Consider the following 19,430-nt stretch of genomic DNA (forward strand, 5'->3'; position numbering starts at 1 on the left):
AATATTTTACCTATTTTTATGTCTTTTTGAATTCAGTGTACGGTCCAGAATCCATTGTACTGTAGTTGGGCAGCCAATAAGTTTAAATAAATAAAATTAGAAATACTGTCCTATTTTCTATTGTATTTCAGCTAAATTTAACATTTTTAAAACATTACAGTTTTGCAAAAACTTTAAAAAGAACATAAAACTCTAAAATCCAATTTTGATAGCATATCATATCATTATGTTTTGGTGATCTCAGGAAGATACTGCAGAATTGGAGAGGTGCGGAAATTACTACAATTAGGAGTTGAATTGCCATCCTATATTTTTCATAGAAATACAGAGCAGTTAACATAGCAACATAACACATAGATAATACCATACACAGCGTGGTACTCTTCGTATCAGTGAGAAAAATATTACAATCTCCAACATCTTAGAGGTAAGTTATATTTTTTTATTATAAATACCATTTTGCATTCACTTTCTATGGTCTACAGCAGGGGTCTGCAACCCGCAGCTCTAGAGCCACATGTGGCTCTTTCACCCCTCTGCTGTGGCTCCCTGTCGCTCAAAATATGAGTCACAACCACCAATGTGCGACACCCACCGGCATGTGATTTATTGAGCTTTTTGACCCTTTTTTTCCTGGAGTGCAAAATGTTTTTGTTGCATGGAGAAATAAAAATTTGTTTTCTCTGTAGCAGTTCATTGATTTCATAAGTGCAACACAGTATCATTTTTTATATATAGCATAAAGGTAAAAAAAAACCCCGATATATGCAGTATTAATTTCATTTTAGATGTCAAAAGGGTTTTGTGGCTCCTGGTGTTTTCTTTTTGGTGGGTAACGGGTCCAAATGGCTCTTTGAGTGTTTAAGGTTGCCGACCCCTGGTCTACAGAGTGAAAAAAAAGTACTTTTCATTACCTACACATAATGTTACTGATAATTAGTATTGTATTTAAGCAAGACAATTATACAAAGACAATTGCAATTATACTAAGTTTGACATAAGAAAAATAGTTTCTAAATGTTTCAGAGTAACTACAGAAATATATTCAAGCAATACTTGCTAAGAATTTAAAATATTCTTCTTGATGTGACTTCCTTCAATTATATTTATTATTGTTCTTTTTCCAGTGGAGGGCACTGCTGGTCTTATGAGAAGAAAGAGATACTCAATGCAACTTGTCTGGAAGTTTGCAAAAAAGGATTTATAGCTCCCTGGTATCTGGATTATAAATCAGCAACAGATGATAAATTCAGATATTTATGACACCACCATTTCCCACCCCTGACAATACAGTGCTAAATATCAGATAAGTTGTTCTAAAAGTCACCAGCAATAATTTACTTCAAGGAGGGGAAGCGCACTCAAAGGAATGATTTACTCTCAGTTCCGTAGATGTATGTTCAACTCTCAAAAATCAGAGTCAGACTTTCTTCACATTTCTTTTGAGAGAACGAAGCCCTTCATTGAAAAAAGTCCTCACTACTTAAGTAGAAGATAGAGAGCAGGAAGTCATACAGACTCGTCTAGGTGTTTGTTGATTCTGAGAGAGAGAGAGAGAGAGAGAGAGAGAGAGAGAGAGAGAGAGAGAGAGAGAGAGAGAGAGAGAATATGAATCAGATTCCCTGTTCTGTTCATGCAACTACAACAGCTCACATATTGCCCCCCTTTCTGGTTCTCTGGAACTTTTTCTATTTTTTCTATTTCCAAAATAATTTGTTTACATTCTCACTTTCTCCTCATGTTCCTCCACAGTGATATTGATTGTAGCCAGGATAAATTGAGCACCATATGGGCTACTGCAGTGCTGCCAGTGAATTTACCTTCCATAAATAATAATTTTAACTAATGAAATGATCTGGTGACATGAGCTATTATATTGAGAAAGAAAATATTTAAAAATGGTTTTAAAAATTATTGTGGAGATAAGGGGCTCTGCTTGTATTAAGGACAAGTCCCTGCTGGTACCTAGACCAGGTTTCTTTGTTATAAATTTCCTCCCCTCCTCACTTTTAGTCCAGGGTAGCCTTCTTCCAGAGAAGAAGCTTCTGGTGCTTGGGATTGTCAAACAGGAAAGATTTGTAGAGAGATTTCACAAAGGGAGTTAACAAGCCAGGCTACAAGAGACATTGACAGAAGGGAAGTATCCCTTGTGCCTACAAAGTGTATGAAACATTTATCTTTTTTTCTGAAGCAGACTCAAACCACACCTGCTGCAAATGCAAGTTTGGTTCCTTGTTGGAAGAAAAGAGGAAGGAGCTTGAAAAGAAGGTTTCTGCCCTGAAATATATCAGAGAAAGAGAGAGGTTCCTGGATGGAATAGCTGAAGTTCTCCAGAAATGGCGGACAAATGAAGACAACACCAAAGAAAGAAAAAAAAAATCTCCTTTGGCAGAGGCAAACACAAAAAAACAAGAGAATCAGGAAGACAGGTGCCTATTACTTGAGGTGAAAGAAAATGAACATTCAAAAAGATCTAGACAAATTTGAACAGACATATGAATATATTCCTAGGTAGGAAAAAAGTAAAGCATAAGGAAGAGTTGGCTTGGCAGGAGTACACATTCAAGAGGTGTGGGTGTTCTTGTGGCGTACAAGTTGGATATGAGCCTGCTATGTGAAGCAGCTGCTAAAAAGACAAATGCTACCTTTGGGTGTATTGGCAGGAGCACAAAAGTCTACATAATGAGAAATATTATTCCGTCATATTTTGTCCCAGATAGACTTGACTTGTAGTGCTGTATCAAGTTCTGGGCACCACAATTCAAAAACGACAGGCAAAATTTAAGAGGAAAGCTACCAAGAAGTTAAAGAGTCTGGAAATTAAGCCCTGCGAAGAATAGTTAAAGGATCTAGATATATTTAGTTCACACAAAAGAGAATCGAGGGGCAATAAATAACCGTCTTTGAATATACAAATGAAAATGGATTTATTTTCTATTGCCCCAGGAAGAAGATTGATTTATTTATCATATGGCACACTGACATCATATTTCAGTAAAAAGGGATAAAATACCAAAAAAAGAAAAAGAATATAAAATCTGAAATCTTAACAGGAAGATTACAAACAAATATCTAAACTGCAAATACAATTTTTTACTTCATTTGTCACAGCCAGGAAATCTCCATTATGGGCTCTGTTTTGACACTGCCACCATGTGTTGAGTAGTTGGTTTTTCGGCCACACAGTCATGATTCGGTGATTGTGTTTTGCCTCACTTATAGAAGGTGTCTACAGAATAAGAACTGAAGAGTTAACACTACGTGGAAGCAGACTGAGGCTTCCTAAAGAGTTTCTCAACCATGTGAACTGTCAGCCAATGGACAAAGCTGCCACATGAAGTAACTTCTTTTCCTTCACTAAAGGCCTTTAAAAAAAAAGACTGCATAGTCATTGGTCAGAGATGCTGTAGTGCAGAGGTGGGGAATGATCAGTGGTGGGATTCAAATTTTTTTACTACCGGTTCTGTGGGTGTGGCTTGGTGGGTGTGGCATGGCTTAGTGGGTGTGGCTTAGTGGGCATGGCAGGGGAAGGATACTGCAAAATCTCTATTCCCACTCTACCCCAGGGGAAGGTTACTGCAAAATCCCCATTTCTTCCTGATCAGCTGGGACTCAGGAGGCAAAGAATAGATGGGGCGGGGCCAGTCAGAGGTGGTATTTACCAGTTCTCTGAACTATTCAAAATTTCCACTACCGGTTCTCAGAACTGGTCAGAACCTGCTGAATACCACCTCTGGGAACAATGATTCCCCACCATGCTGGCTCAAGAATTCTGGGAATTGAAGTCCACAAGTCATAAAAGGGCCATGATTCCACACCCCTGCTGTAGTGGAACCTACACTGAGGAGTGGTTGGACAGGAGTACCTTTTATTTTATGATGATGATTGAAGTGGTTCGGGAATGTATCAATACATAACAATGATGATGATGATATTATCCATTCAGTCGAGTCTGACTCTTGGTGGTTCTATGAGCCAAGTTTCTCCTCATCTATCAAATTCTATGGAAAGGATCTCAAACATTTTATGATACTATATGCAAATAAAAGTTATTTCTTTATCATCGCAGAAAGAGCAGTGAAGTTGATTAGAAACAGCCTTACTGTATAAAATATCTCCAGAACAAATGAAGACTCCCCCCCCTCTTTCTCAGCAGCCTGCTCTATTTCATCTCTCACCTCATAATGACATATAATAGCTCTGGGATTAGTTTTCTTACCAAAAGAGACAGGGAAGGACAGGAATTAAGAAATACAATATATGTCTTGCCTTTTTCTCTCCACTCCTTCCCTTTTCAGTGTTACAAGCAAACCAGAGCTATTGTGGTCAGTATTGGGATGTGCAAAGTAATGTTTCTAATTCTGTAAGGACTTGTTCTGTGTTTGAAGCAGACTAGTGTCGTGGGTGATTTAATTAACTATGAGAGAGCAATGATGGCTCTACGGTGGGTGGAAGAAGGAGGGAAAAAATGCCCCTTCATAATTGGCAAAAAGGCAGAACCTCAGAACAGCCCCCTACCAGTGGTGGGTTTCAAAAAATTTTACTACTGGTTCTGTGGGTATGGGTTAGTGGGCATGGCATTGCTTGGTGGGCATGGCTTGGTGGGCATGGCAGGGGAAGGATACTGTAAAATCTCCATTCCCACCCCACTCCAGGGGAAGGATACTGCAAAATCCCCATTTCCTCCCGATCAGCTGGGACTTGGGAGACAGAGAATAGATGGGGGCGGGGCCAGTCAGAGGTGGTATTTGCTGGTTCTCTGAACTACTTAAAATTTCGACTACCGGTTCTCCAGAACTGGTCAGAAGCTGCTGAATCCCACCTCTGCCCCCTACCCTGTCATCTTGAAATATCGGTGCATCAAGAAACATAGTTGACATCTCTGAGGGCAAAGGTCAGTTGTGTTAGATTCCCCCCCTTTTTTTAAAAAAAAATCATTAAATATATTGGCAACCACAGCCTGATTTTTGATTTCTTTATTTTAAAGGACAATACAAAGTTAGTGAGAGAATTCCGTATCGCTGTGCTTTTAAAATAATTTCTTTTTTTAGAAAAAAAAAGTTTCTTATCGTAAGATGAAGTTGGCATTGCTTCAGGATTTTGTTTCTGGTTTTGTTTTTTCATTTCCTCTTTGATAACTTTGTACCTTGAAGGATTCAGTTTTATTTACATTATTTTAAAGATCCCTGGGCCTAATTTAATTTATGGAACAGAGTAAGCGGTGCTAAGAAATCACAGAGGTTTTACTCATGGGGTATCCCTGTCACAGGTCTCTTCCTCTAGGAGATTCAATGAGAAAGCCCAAAACACTTCATTCTCATTTTACAGGTCTGTAGTTTCCTGTTACTTAAAAATTGTTTCATGAATTGCACTATGCTGTTAATATCATTCGATTCTCGCTTTACAGTTTTGAAGAATAATGGTGACTAATAGGTAGTTGTTCTTTTAAGCACCAGAGATTTCTAATCCCATACACCTGGCAGGATGTGAGTTACACTTAATTTGGTCTGTCAGAGTACAAGCCATTGTATTGATCATATGATAAAGAAATGGAAAAACATCTCATTGTATGGAATTAAAATAAGCAATTGAAGCTAAATTAGATACCTCCATTTTGCTAGATACTACCACATGCATACAGGGGTCTCCTGAGTGCTAAACCTCATAATTTGTTGCCTTCCAGATGTCACAGGAAACAGAATATTACACAATTCCTAATATGCTTCACCTGAGTTTTTTTAAAAAAATGTGACCTTAATGAAATAAGTAAATTGCACACAGCAGCAGCGGCTTTCTTTATGTCCAAGGCAAGGATACCTTTGAGTTTCATAGCACACTAAGAAATAGCCACGACAGCTGACTCGAACCAATGTTTTGGAAAGATAGAGGGAGAGAAAACAGGTAAGTGAGATCTTGGAGAGATAGAAACAGGGGTGGGATTCAGCTGGTTCAGACCGGTTTCGGGCAAACCGGATGTTAATTTTAATCTGGTTCAGCAAACCGGTAGTTGCAAGGACTGACTGACCCCACCCACCCCGCTCTTCCCCTCCCAGGAGTCTCCACGCGGCCTGTTTTGTGCCAGGTAAGTGCAGCACCCATGCGGAGGCTCTGGGAGGGCGAAAAACAGGCCTACTGGAAGTCCAGAAATGGGCCCGTTTTCGGCCTCCGGAGGGCCTCTGGAGCCTGAGGAGGCTGTTTTTGCCCTCCCAGGGGCTAGAGGAAAGCCGCCGGAGCCTGGGGAGAATGAACCCCCCCTCCGCTGTGGTGCAGGAGGCCAAGTAGGCCACCCCCACCATGGCCATGCCCACCCAGCAACTGGGCAGAGAACCGGTTGCTAAAATTTTTGAATCCCACCCCTGGATAGAAAAGATTGTGAGGTATCTTCACCAGCGTTCTTCTAGTAAATGACTGTTTTGCGACTGGCAATGCTCATGTGACAGCCGTTTTGGAAAATGGGCAAGTCACTCAACATCTCTCTGTGGCCACCAGTTTTTGAGTGAACCCAGGACGTGCTATCAGCATTCCCAATATGCCCAGCACTAGTGGGATGAGTGTAATGGAATGCAAAGAAGGCATTGGCGCTGCATGAGCCACCCTTACCATATCTCCTCCTTTCCCAAAGGCTTTTGACCACAAAGGTACTGCTAATAAAAAAGATAAAGGTAAAGTTTCCCTTGTCTATTCATGCTCGACTTTGGTGGTGCTCATCTCTAGGTTTTTTTAGTGTTGTCCAAAGATACTTCCATGGTCATGTGGCCATCATGACTCTATGGTGAGACATAAGAAACATTGCTACCTTCCCACCAAAGTGTTACTTATTTATCTACTTGCATTTGTATGCTTTTGAAGTGGGCAGAACCTAATAAATAACTAATATTTAATAATGTGTCAGTAAATTTTTACTTGTCCCAACATCATCATGATTTTCTTAATTTTTTTGCTGCTTGATCCTGTTCAGTAAATAGTATTTGTTTGTTATGCATAGGAATTGTGTTGAAAGGAGGAAAGAACGTCTATTCAGAAAGCCAAACTGTAAACCACAGACCCAAAAGCTATGGATTTGCAGATCTGTGAGATGGTAATTGAACAAAATCCATGCAGATTTTTCCAGAATTTCTCTGTTCCAAACTATTGTTCATCCTAGCACACATAGTGGGATATCCTATATGATTCTCATTGGACGAGTGATTCTTCAAACTGCCCCACTCTGCTTTTTGATTACATTTTTTTTTTAGTTTTTAAGCAAAAATTTTAAAAAAAGAAGTTAACATTCTGCGAAGCCTTTATTTCCAAAACTATCCTTTGATTCAATATAACTCTTCTAGGGTTTCTTAGAAAATTAAAATAGTAAATGACCACAGACCAGTGCTTTACAATTCCAAGAATAAAAAATGTGGCAGAAGTTAATGTTTTCTGTTTGGTGGTGTCAAATACAACAATAATTTTTTTGCATACATAAGTTTCACCCCCTTTGCAGCCATTTTCTTAGACTGTCCATAATGTGCTTTCAAAAGAACCTGGCTCACGAGCTCCTGTTCAGCCTTATTACTAATAATAATAATAATAATAATACCACCTAGCCTGACTAGGTGGCTCAGTGGCTATGACACTGAGCTTGTCAATCAGAAAGGTCAGCAGTTTGGCGGTTCGAATCCCTAGTACAGGTCTGCGTGAGCAGGGGGTTGGACTAGATGACCTCCAAGGTCTTTTCCAACTCTGTTACCATTATTATAGTCAAGGGCTCAGACTATGCTGTTTATCTGGGAGAATTCCTTTGACACTGGGGAGCAACAAGTCACACGATTCACTTCTCCTCTAATGCCTATTATGCTATTGTAAAAAAATCTACAATAATTTCTCCCATTTTGGAAGCTGGGCATCCTGTTGTACAGATTTTTATATTGGAATAACAAACACGCAAGTTATCAATAGAAGTAAGAACAGGTAGTCCTTGAGCCCAAAATTTATGTTGCTAAGTGAGAAATTTCTTAAGTGAATTTTGTCCCGTTTTCAACTTTTCTCGCCACATTTGCTAAGTGAATCACTGCAGTTTCTTAATTTAGCAACATGGTTGTTAAGTGAATCTGGCTTCTCCATTGACTTTGGTTGTCAGAAGGTCACAAAACATGATTTCGGGACACTATGACCGTCGTAAACATGAATCAATTGTCAAGCATCCGAATGTAAATCACATGTCCATGTGGATGCTGCAATGGTCATAAGTGTGGAAAACGGTCATAAGTCACTTTTTTCAGTGCCGTTGTAACTTTGAACGGTCACTAAATGAATTGTTGTAAATCGAGGACTACCTGTATATTGTTGAAACACATTTTCTTTCTACATCTACCCTGTTTCCCCCAAAATAAGACATCTCCTGATAATAAGCCCAATTGGGCTTTTGAGCGCATGGCAAATAAGGCCAAGCGCTTATTTTAGGGTTCAAAAAAATATAAGACAGGGTCTTATTTTTGGGGAAACACGGTAATTACATGCATAATCTCATGCACAAAACTAGGCCTTTCGATTCTCATCAGTTATTTTTATTTGGTCTCCTTTCTACAGAATGTCCTTAAAATGACAAATCTCAAGTGCTCTTTATCCAATATCCTGCCCACCCTTCTTTCTGAACAGTTTACCTCTTAATTGTATTGTCAGAGTTGAACTGATTGTTCCCTAATCTGGCTATTCTGCTTTTCCCTGTCCCGCCTTCCCGCATCTGCACCCCATCCTAACTTTCCAGCAACCATTGCTTTCTCCATTCCTCATCCTTCTTCACCCTGCCCCCACAGTTTAAAAGGTAAAGGTAAAGGTTCCCCTCACATATATGTGCTAGTCCTTCCCAACTCTAGGGGGCAGTGCTTATCTTCGTTTCAAAGCCGAAGAGCCAGCGCTGTCTGAAGACGTCTCCGTGGTCATGTGGCCATCATGACTAAATGGCAAAGGCGCACGGAACGCTGTTACCTTCCCACCAAATGGGAAGCCCCTATTTTTCTACTTGCATTGTTTACGTGCTTTCGAATTGCTAGGTTGGCAGAAGCTGAGACAAGTAACAGTTTACTGACACATTATTAAATATTAGTTATTAATTAGGTTCTACCCACTTCAAAAGCATACAAATACAAGTAGATAAATAAGTAACGCTTTGGTGATAAGGTAACAATGTTTCTTATGTCTCACCATAGAGTCATGATGGCCACATGACCATGGAAGTATCTTTGGACAACGCTAAAAAAACCAGAGATGAACACCACCAAAGTCAAGCATGACTGGACAAGGGAAACTTTATCTTTTTTATTAGCAATACCTTTGTGGTCAAAAGCCTTTGGGAAAGGAGGAGATATGGTAAGGGTGGATCATGCAGTACCAATGCCTTCTTTGCATTCCATCACACTCCAAAACACAATAACGCAGGCTGTGCCCCTACTTCAGTGGTGGGTTGCTCCCGGTTCTGTCCGGTTCTTTAGAACCGGTAGTAAAAGCGGCGGGAGGCTCCACCCACCTGCCCAGACGTCATAATTGATGATCTGCACATGTGCAGAAGCTTCTGTGCATGCACAGAAGCACGTGTGTGCACGCACTCCCATTGAGAACCGGTAGTAAAGGTAAGTAGAACCCACCTCTGCCCTACTTATAATGTGTGCCTTCTATGCCTGTAGCTACCTTTCTCTCTCCTCTGGCAAAAAAAAAAAAAAATTATTATCATTTCTGTGGTTGGCTTTTGCTTTTCCGAATCATCTATATTTTTCCTACCCCTGAATGATAGCCTTTCATCACAGCAGGAAGCCCGTTCTTTAAAGTCTACCCAAAAGTTCTTTATTAAATTAGAGCCAAACCAATTTATGTGAGCATAAAGAGATGAAAAATGGATTAGTTAGTGGCAGGGGGTCCAGGCTGCCAAAATGAACAAGCTGGCTTGTCCTTTCACACAACAGCTGTTTGTTCAATTTGGCCTTCAGAAGAAACCCAGACTTTCCCAGTTGGCTATGGATGGATGTAGACTTGCGAACATTTTTTCAATGTCAGATTATTCTCGGCACCCAAATGGTTCAGTTTTTCTTTGTGCAAGAGATGAAAACAGTAATTAAGTCCATAAATACGGTAAACAAAATATGGGAATGCTACCAGCTGCCCTGCAAATTTCTTCCGCCTTTATTTTCATTTCACCACAGCCACTTCAAAAGACACTGAACCAAAGCATGTGAAGTCTACTTGCACACATCTTGCAAGAAAGACGCACAATTGACCAATTGAAAATATTTGGAGGATAATAGTGTACTATCGGCTTCCCTGTTTGGCATTCTTCAAATGGACTTGAAGCCATCTCTTACCATGCCCTAGTGCAGAAATGATTTATGTAGGGAAAAACTGATTGTAGTATCCAGTGCTAGACATTCAAGAGTAAAACAGCCAAGGGTTTTCACTTCTTCCATCCTTTTGTGCTCCTACACTATCTTTTGAGTAGGAATAATTTTAGAGAAAGTATGAATACTATATGCAAGAATGTATTTATTTACGTACAAATTTTATATGGGTGCACATCTTACATATGAACTTTGTGTGGCTAATAACAATCAACCACAAACAATTGACTAAAATCCCAGTAAGTCAAGCAAAAAGAAGAATTAAAGCAGACTTAAAAACAGATTTACAAAGATTCCATGGCAGCAGTATTACCCAGAACATACCAAGCCAAATACACTAAGAGCACAATTCCCAAAATCATGGAACTCATAAACTTCTGCCTCACTGCATACTTTCAGTTCAATGGACAAGCACACCAACAAATCAAAGGGACTCCCATGGAATCATCATTCACAGGAGTCTTAACAGAGGCTGTAATGCAGCATCTAGAAACTATAGTACTCTCACACATACAAACAAAATAATGGGTTTGTTACATACGGTAGCCAACATCTTAAGAAACCCCAAAGACAAGATCCAGCTAGAAAACCAAGGAGTCTATGAAATACCATGCAAAATCTGCCCAGCCACATACATTGGACAAACTAAGAGGAGAATAAATGCACGCATTGCAGAACACAAGAATGCAGTCAGAAAAGAAGAAAAAACTTCCTCCCTTTTCCAGCACCTTAAAGCTACAGGACATGAAATTGATTTTGAAGGAACCAAATTAATCTCCAGAACTGAACACCTCAACAAGAGAATAATGATGGAAGCCATTGAAATAGAAAAACGCCCCCATAACATGAATAAACGTGACGATACCTCCCGCCTATCAGACATATGGAAACTAGCCCTTGTCAACAAACGAGTCCCACAGACAGAAAAATCTATACCCCAGAAGCCAGACACACACACCCCAAGACCTCCAGCCAAATCACATTCCAGCCAGCCACAAAGATGAAGCCCTGCCACCTGGTGGAGAAAAACCGACCATACACCCAAAGCCAAGCCAATAAACACAGACTGGGACTCCCAACCAATCACAACGAAGAGGTGGGGCCATCCCAGCAAAGCAGACTACCAGCACCAGATTTGAAATAGTAACGGCAGTTGCTGCAGAAGACCCCTTGCATAGCCTGATGATGGCAGATGAGATTCTGCCGAAACGTTGCCTAAGTGCTCTCAATCTTACACGGGAGAAGACCCGAATACACCAAGACTTGCATACTTGTACCCATGAAAATCTACGAATATATATATATATATATATATATATATATATATATATATATATATATATATATATATATATATATATATAGTGTTTTACTGAGACACCTGGTCTACTCCAACATGTGGGAGAGAGCATTCTGCTCTCTTTTGCCTTTCAGCTCCAACCCAGGAGCCCTCAAGCAGTTGCATCCACAACAAACCATTTTTTATACCTTTATTTCTTTATCAGTAAAATATATTTCATATATATGTGTGTGTGTGTGAGTGTGTGTGTGTGTGTGTGTGTGTGTGTGTGTGTGTGTAGTTAATATTTCGAGTTTCTTCCCGTGTAATTGTGGATATATCCCTAAAAGGGTAGAAGCGACGTTTCGACAGAATCGAGATGAGATTCTGTCGAAACGTCGCTTCTACCCTTTTAGGGACATATCCACAATTACACGGGAAGAAACTCGAAATATTAACTATACACACATATATACCCGTGAAAACTTACATAGACAAATATATATATATATATATATGTGTGTGTGTGTGTGTGTGTGTGTGTGTGTGTGTGTGTGTGTGTGTGTGTGTGTATGTATATGTATATGTATATGCATATGCATATACACATCTCTCTCTCTCTATCTCTCTATCTCTCTATCTATCTATCAGAAATAACCAATAGACTATCACCATGTAGTGCTGCAGTAGCACACAAACCAATTAAAGCTCTCCAAAACATCAACCAAAAAAACCCAGTAGCCCAAGAGGAAAAAAACCAGGGTTCATCTATAACATAGAATGTAAGGATTGTAACAACCACTCTGTAGGACAATCAGGCAGAAGACTAGAGAGAACATCCATGAACACTAACTAACAGTCAGAAAACATGATGACAACTCCTTAATTTCACCACATATGGAAAGATTTAACCATAGTTACAGATGGGAAAATGTGAGCATCCCAGACCAAACTAAATCCCAAAATGCTATGCAATTCCTGGAAGCTTAGCATTCAGATAAGTCAGCCACATAGAAATAAATCATATTTACACACCATTCAAAAGAGACAATTAAAGCGCTAAGAAGGAAACAAAAAGAATTAAAATAATCATAACGCCATAACTGAGGCACCAAAAACTGACTCATTATACATACCACACCAAGGTTGAGTTCCTCTAATAGGCAGGCTGAGTGCCAAGGGAAAAGCCAGGTTTTTACAGCCTTCTGGAAGGCTGAAAAAGTCAAGATCTAGATAACACAGAGGAGGCTGTTTCATAGGCAAAGCACCAGAGCAGAGAAAGCATGGTCCCCGGGTCCCATAAGACAACATTATTTAATAGAGGGACTTGGAACACACCTTCCTTCTCAGATCTAATGGAATAGGCATGGAAGCAGGCAGGCTGCCAAGTAATATGGCTCTTTGTCATCCGCATCTTTAAAGGTGACAATCAGCACCTTGAACTGTAATCAGGCAAAATTTTCCCCCAGTACCAAAATATTTATCTCCTTGGCTTCCGTTTGTTACAGAAATGTCAACTCTAAAAATCAGGTTGCATCTTTTAATTATTATTATTATCTCTTTTATTCATTAAACATGAAACTCAGTCAAGTGGACATTTAAAAATGTATCACAAATATCATTGACTGGCACTGATGGTTGATACAGGTTGCTGCCAGCATCCAAGTATCTTCTTAAAATGTATGATGTTCCAAGTGGCACAGTTTTTTGCAGTTCCCCGGGTGTTACTGCAGGAAGCTGCAATTTCTTGATATATTTTGTAAAATTCTAGGACATGGTCCAAGTGTCTCGATGACAATGGGTATCACTGTTACATGTTTCATCCATAATCATGTAGTTTTGATGACCAGGTCACAATATTTCATGATTTTTTCCAGTTCTTTTTCTTTGACTCTTGCATGTCCTGGTACAGGGATACCAATAAATTGTATACTTTGGTTTTCGATAACGGTGATATCTGGCGTTTTGTGTTCCAAATGATGATCTTCCTGTATTCGAAAGTCCCACAATCTCTTCACCTTCTCATTTTCGACAACTTTTTCCACAAATACCAGATTTCATCTGAGAAGGGAGGGAGGGAGGGAGGGAGGGGCAGAGGAGGGGAGGGGAGGGGAAAGGGGAAAGGGGAAAGGGGAAAGGGGAAAGGAGAAAGGAAAGGAAAGGAAAGGAAAGGAAAGGAAAGGAAAGGAAAGGAAAGGAAAGGAAAGGAAAGGAAAGGAAAGGAAAGGAAAGGAAAGGAGGCATATGGCAGTTCCTGAAGGCTAAGAATGGATTCCCCATCTGAAATCAATAAATAGCACTTTGGGAGAAAAATCTGTTGTAAAATTGACAATCCTGAAGTACTAAAACAATTCTTCAACTGTGGAGTCCTTGCAGTCAATCAGCTCCAGACCAAACAACAGTGGGATCTGGAATCTCTCCCATAGCAATGCCTGCGCATCAGAATAGCTCATTATTCTGACAATGTTAATTCATTAATCATTGCAGATACTTTTATTGTGCCTTCTTTGAAGCTCTCTGCATGTTTTCTTTCCCCTTTCAGATGAAATGTGGTCAATTATAGCAAGGCATAGTATGTCACAGCTAAGAATCTGTCCCATGTTAAATTTATTTCCACTACCAATTCACTAACATTTCCCAATGCTTTTGCAAGGAACGCTACATGTATTGGTCTTACTAGACCAAAATGCAGTTCCAGGAATACAACATGGCCTTCACCACATTGTAAAGCAAGTTCGGTTCTATGATATTTAAAACTTGGTGTGATTTTTCAGCATGTCGCAGAAGCAGGCACTTAAAATCCGTGCTTTCACATATGCAAAAAAAACCTACCAGTTGTAATTTGCAGATTGATCGGAAACAGGACTGAAAACTGATGTGGGCTAAAAATAGATTAACCCATCCATTCATCTGTCCATACACTTTCAGGCATTATGCCAAACTCTTTCAGCTCTGATACAGCTCTGGAGTGAAATCCTTTTGCCAAATTTGATTTTTGTCTAGACTGACTTTTCTTCTCTTCTTACTCCCATTTCTTTAACCACTTAGTGGCTTCTGTTGGATAATGCAATAGAATTCATATTTTCAAATTGTAGGTTGTTTTCCTTTTCATTCCTGGCTGCTTTCTACAGTTAAAGTTGAAATAAATAGTTACTTGGCCTCTTTATTATTTGCACACTTAGAGATGCATAAAGGAACATCAGGGAAGCTTGATTGTTCATCATTCCATCAAATGATACCAAGGAATTTACCACAAATCCAGCTAAATACATGCTTGAAAGCAGATGTGGGATCCATAGTTGGATGATGAACTCTCACACAAATGAAGGACTTTTCTGTCCTTTGGGAGGAGTGCATGAGTGTAGTCCCTGAATTGACAATATTTTCTGAATAGTTTTTATCCCAGAGCTATAATTGCACTCAACAATGAACTAAAGGGTCACCATCAGTGAGCTGTTGGATAGCATTACTTGGTCTGTTGTGTGGATGTTTGGGTAATTTGGGGTGGGGAATTGTGGTGGTGGGAGTGTGTTTGGGGATTGTTATGTGTGTTGGACCTGGTCTTGAAATTCTCTAAGTGAATTTCATTGTATGGTTATACTGTGTATACACGTACAATGACAATAAAGTAGTAGTAGTAGTAGTAGTAGTAGTAGTAGTAGTAGTAGTAGTAATAGTAATAGTAATAGTAGTAGTAGTAGTTGTTATTGTTATTGCCTGAAGATGAACATCAAAAAAGTTTGACAGGCACACAAGGCAAAAATAAATGAGGATATAGCAAAAAATGATAATACTGAATTGATTTAAATAGTTGAATAATAATGTAAAACATTCTGTCATATGTATGTATGCACAGTATGTATGTACTGTATGTACATACAAGTCAAGTTTATATATAAACTGAGTTATATATAAACTCAGTCCAATTCACCTCATAGGGCTGTTGTTGTTTTGGGAAAAATAGGAGGAAAAAAAGGTATATTGAATATATAGATATTGATAGATAGATATAGATATATCTCTTCAATATACCATTTTCCCTCCTATTTTCCCCAAAACAACAACAGTCCTATGAGGTGAATTGGACTGAGAGAGAGAGTGTCTGACCCAAAGTTACTCAGCTGACTCTCATGGTTAAGGTGGAACTAGAACTCACAGTCTCCTGCTCTCTAGCCTGGTGTCTTAATCACTAGACCAAATTAGTTCTTTATCTTGTATTCATCTGTCGACAAACACCCGCTCCCCCCATTACTTTGGTTCATTTAATTGCACTCAACATTTAGCCAAATATTCACTTCTCTCTATAAGTCACAACTTATAGGAACTTGATTATCTTCCAAGGATAAACCTGGGATCACTTGTCATTTACCATCTAGATCAACATTCTCCAACCTTTCCGGGTTGGTGGCCCGGCCTGGTGAGGGGGAGAGGGGGGAAGAGGAGATGGTTTTGTGTGAGGGGCAGGTATGTGCACGCACATAAAAACCTCCTTCCAGCAGCTGCTTCTTGGCTTGTCAATTTAAAGCGACGGCGTCTTCTCTTCTTCTTTGCCAAGCGATCTCCCGGCTGAAAAGTGAGCCCTGATTTTTTCCTTCTAGCCAATCAGTTGTGAGGCTTCTTGGTTTGTCAATTTAAAGCAACGGTGTCTTGGTTTTTTTCCCCACTTCTTTGTCAAGTGATCTCCCTGCTGAAAAGCGAGCCCTAGTTTTTTCTTCTAGCCAGTCAGCTGGGAGACTTGGAGGCAGCAAATAGATTGGGGGCAGGGCCAGGCAGAGGTGGTATTTACCGGTTCTCCAAACTACTCAAAATTTCACTACCGGTTCACAAGAGCCAGTCAGAACCGGCTGAAACCCACCTCTGATCTCCAATCTAGACCTTTGGTTTTTCTCTCTTATTTCTCAAATCTTGCATAGCAGAGTGATATATTCTGACCCATCATCCCCTCAAATGACACAGCCAAAGTACATGCATTTCTGCTTGCTGTTCATCACCTCAGGTGGGTAGTCCTGGTGAAAGATGGACTGTTTTTTCCTGCAGTCCATACTATTGTACTGACCATTCCCAGATCTATAATTCAAAAACCTGTCTTCCTTATCCTACTTTTTCTCAATGTCCCAGTGTACATCCAAGCATTCAGTCAAAATTTATTTACAGTCTAAAACCAAACACAGTAAAAAGATCAGCAACTCAATAAAATAACTATAAAAAGGAATTTTAAAAATTGTGAGAAAATCCTAAAACCATTAGCAGCTAATAAAGTGAGAAAGGAACCAGATGGTTAATAATAGCTTTTGCTAAAAAATTTGTAACCACCTTCGTGGTTTCTAAAGAAAAAGGAAGGGTCATGCAAAAGAAGAGTAATGGCTTTCTGGTCAGAATGGCAATTAAAGTTTTTAACTCTAGAACAGGGGTGTCAAACTCGATTTCATTGAGAGCCGCATCAAGATTGTGTTTGACCTTGGTGGGGGGCGTGGCCAGGGTGGGTATGGCCAGCTCGACATCACTCGTGTCAGGGGCGCCTGTGATGGCCTGTGTGCTCTGCCAGCGAAAACAGGCTCCCAAGCTCCATTTTGGCTGCGACAGCCTCCTGCAACCCATTGCCAGTGAAAATGGAGCTCAGGAGGGCCACACGCAGCCTTCCCAAGCTCCATTTTCACTGGCAGAGGCACTGCAGGCCAGCCCTTTGCTGTTTCCAGGAAGGCCCTGCAGGCCAGATTTAAACATCCTGCGGGCCAGATCTAAGCACCTCGCGCCTTGAATTTGACACGCTTGCTCTAGAGGTATTAAACTTGATGACCATTGTGCTCCACCTTTGTTGGAATATAAATATATTTATACTTCACAAGCATCTCAAGTTTTTCATTAGGGGTGTCCAACCCTTATCAAGGCTCTGGGAGGAACATACATACACATATATTTTCTCAGAGATACAGTATATTGCCACCATGGACTAATATGTATTTTATTAAAAAAAATAAGATGAATAGTTCAAGATAAGTTCCATATGTAATTTGAAATACCACATAAAACCTATTTTGACATGTGGGCCATTTGAAAATGAAAAAAGTAAAGTATAAAAACAAAAACAATTCTGAAAAAAATGAGTCTTAAATTCATAACATCTACAGTATTGTTATACATTCTATACATTCTATTCTAATTCTGACATAGTTAGCATTAAACATGAACAACCAATTGAAGAGAGAAACTGAAACTCACTTCAAGCTGTTTGTCTCATTTTCAGCAACCATGAAGTAGATTCAAAGTATTGTAGAGGCAAATGCATTTAGTGCCTTCCTGTTTTCACCACCAGCTGCCTGCTGCAGTGTTAGTTAGATTTTCTAAAATGTACAGTAGGAGAGGCTACAGTCTACAGCTCTCAGCCACAAAAACTACTTTGGGAAGCAACAAAAGTATTATGTATGTTAAATATGGTGATCAAATTATGTTCCTAGATTTTGTTGTTGATCAGTATGATCCTATTATTTATTTTCTGTTATTTGAATGAGACACTCATAATCAACTGATAATATCCCTGGGGAAATATGTGAACATTTTGATTTTGTGGAGCTACCTGTGGTGCCCCATAGTTGCCAGGTGTCCACTATTTGAGCGGACAGTCCGCTTTTTTCACATTATGTTCACTATTTTTTTTTTTCACAAAATAGTGGACATTTTTTTTATTCAAAAGCTTTATGATGAAATGGTATGTAATCTAAAGCTGTACAGTCTAAGAGAATAAGGATAGGAGAATCGCGTTTTGTCTTTTTTTTCATAAGTTAGAATGAGACAAAGATCAAATATCCATTGAACTCGATTCTCCGAAAAAATTAATGATGAGATTAAAATAAAAATATATTATAAAATTATGTACAGTTCACATTTTTAAAATGTATTGTATCTTGTGTCGACTGACCTAAAATGGCGTTGAGTGATGAGAGTGACAGCGGCGAGATTTCGAATTCTTTAAAACGAAAGAGAGGAGTGTGCAAATACACCAAAGACTGGGAAGCTACTTTTGCATGGATTACCAACAATGAAACCGACAGAACAAATATGATGGCCTACTGTAAATTGTGTCAGAAATCATTCACAATTGAATATAATGGTATAAAAGCTGTCACACAGCATGCAAGCACAAAACATCATTTAGATAAGGAGAAAATAGCTTCCAGCAACAAGCGAATCAATTCGTTTTTCATTGTTAAAGACTCCTCTTTCAGTGAGAAAGTGACTGTAGCTGAAATGGCTGAAACTTACCATGGGATCAAACACCATATTTCTTTCCTGGCTCAAGATTGCAGTATTAAGTTAATGAAGCAAATTTTTGATGATTCAGAAATTGTAAAAAAGATGTCTTGTGGAAGAACCAAATCATCAGCTATTGTCAATGAGGTTTTGTATCCTTTTTCTATTGAGTTGGTTCTCAATGATCTTAAAACTGGAATTCCATTTTCTCTCTCCACTGACGCATCAAACAAGGGAAATCACAAAATGTATCCCATTGTTGCACAATATTTTACTTGTGAAGAAGGACTGCGTGTGAAAATTTTAGACTTTTATGAGGATTCTTTCAAAGATTCTACATCAATAAAAAATCAGCTGTGTGAGTTCTTAGTGATAAAGAATTGGAAATAAATAATGTTTCAGCTTACTCAGCAGATAATGCATCGGTCAATTATGGAGTGAACAAATCTGTTTACCAAAAATTATTGCTGGAAAATGACAATATTGTAGCTGCTCATTGCAATAATTACACTTTACACAACAGCGCAAAAAATGCATTAAAG

Source organism: Pituophis catenifer, unplaced genomic scaffold, assembly GCF_029215685.1.
Source record: "Pituophis catenifer annectens isolate HBS135680 unplaced genomic scaffold, rPitCat1.0.hap2 SCAF_1, whole genome shotgun sequence".
Lineage (NCBI taxonomy): Eukaryota > Metazoa > Chordata > Lepidosauria > Squamata > Colubridae > Pituophis > Pituophis catenifer.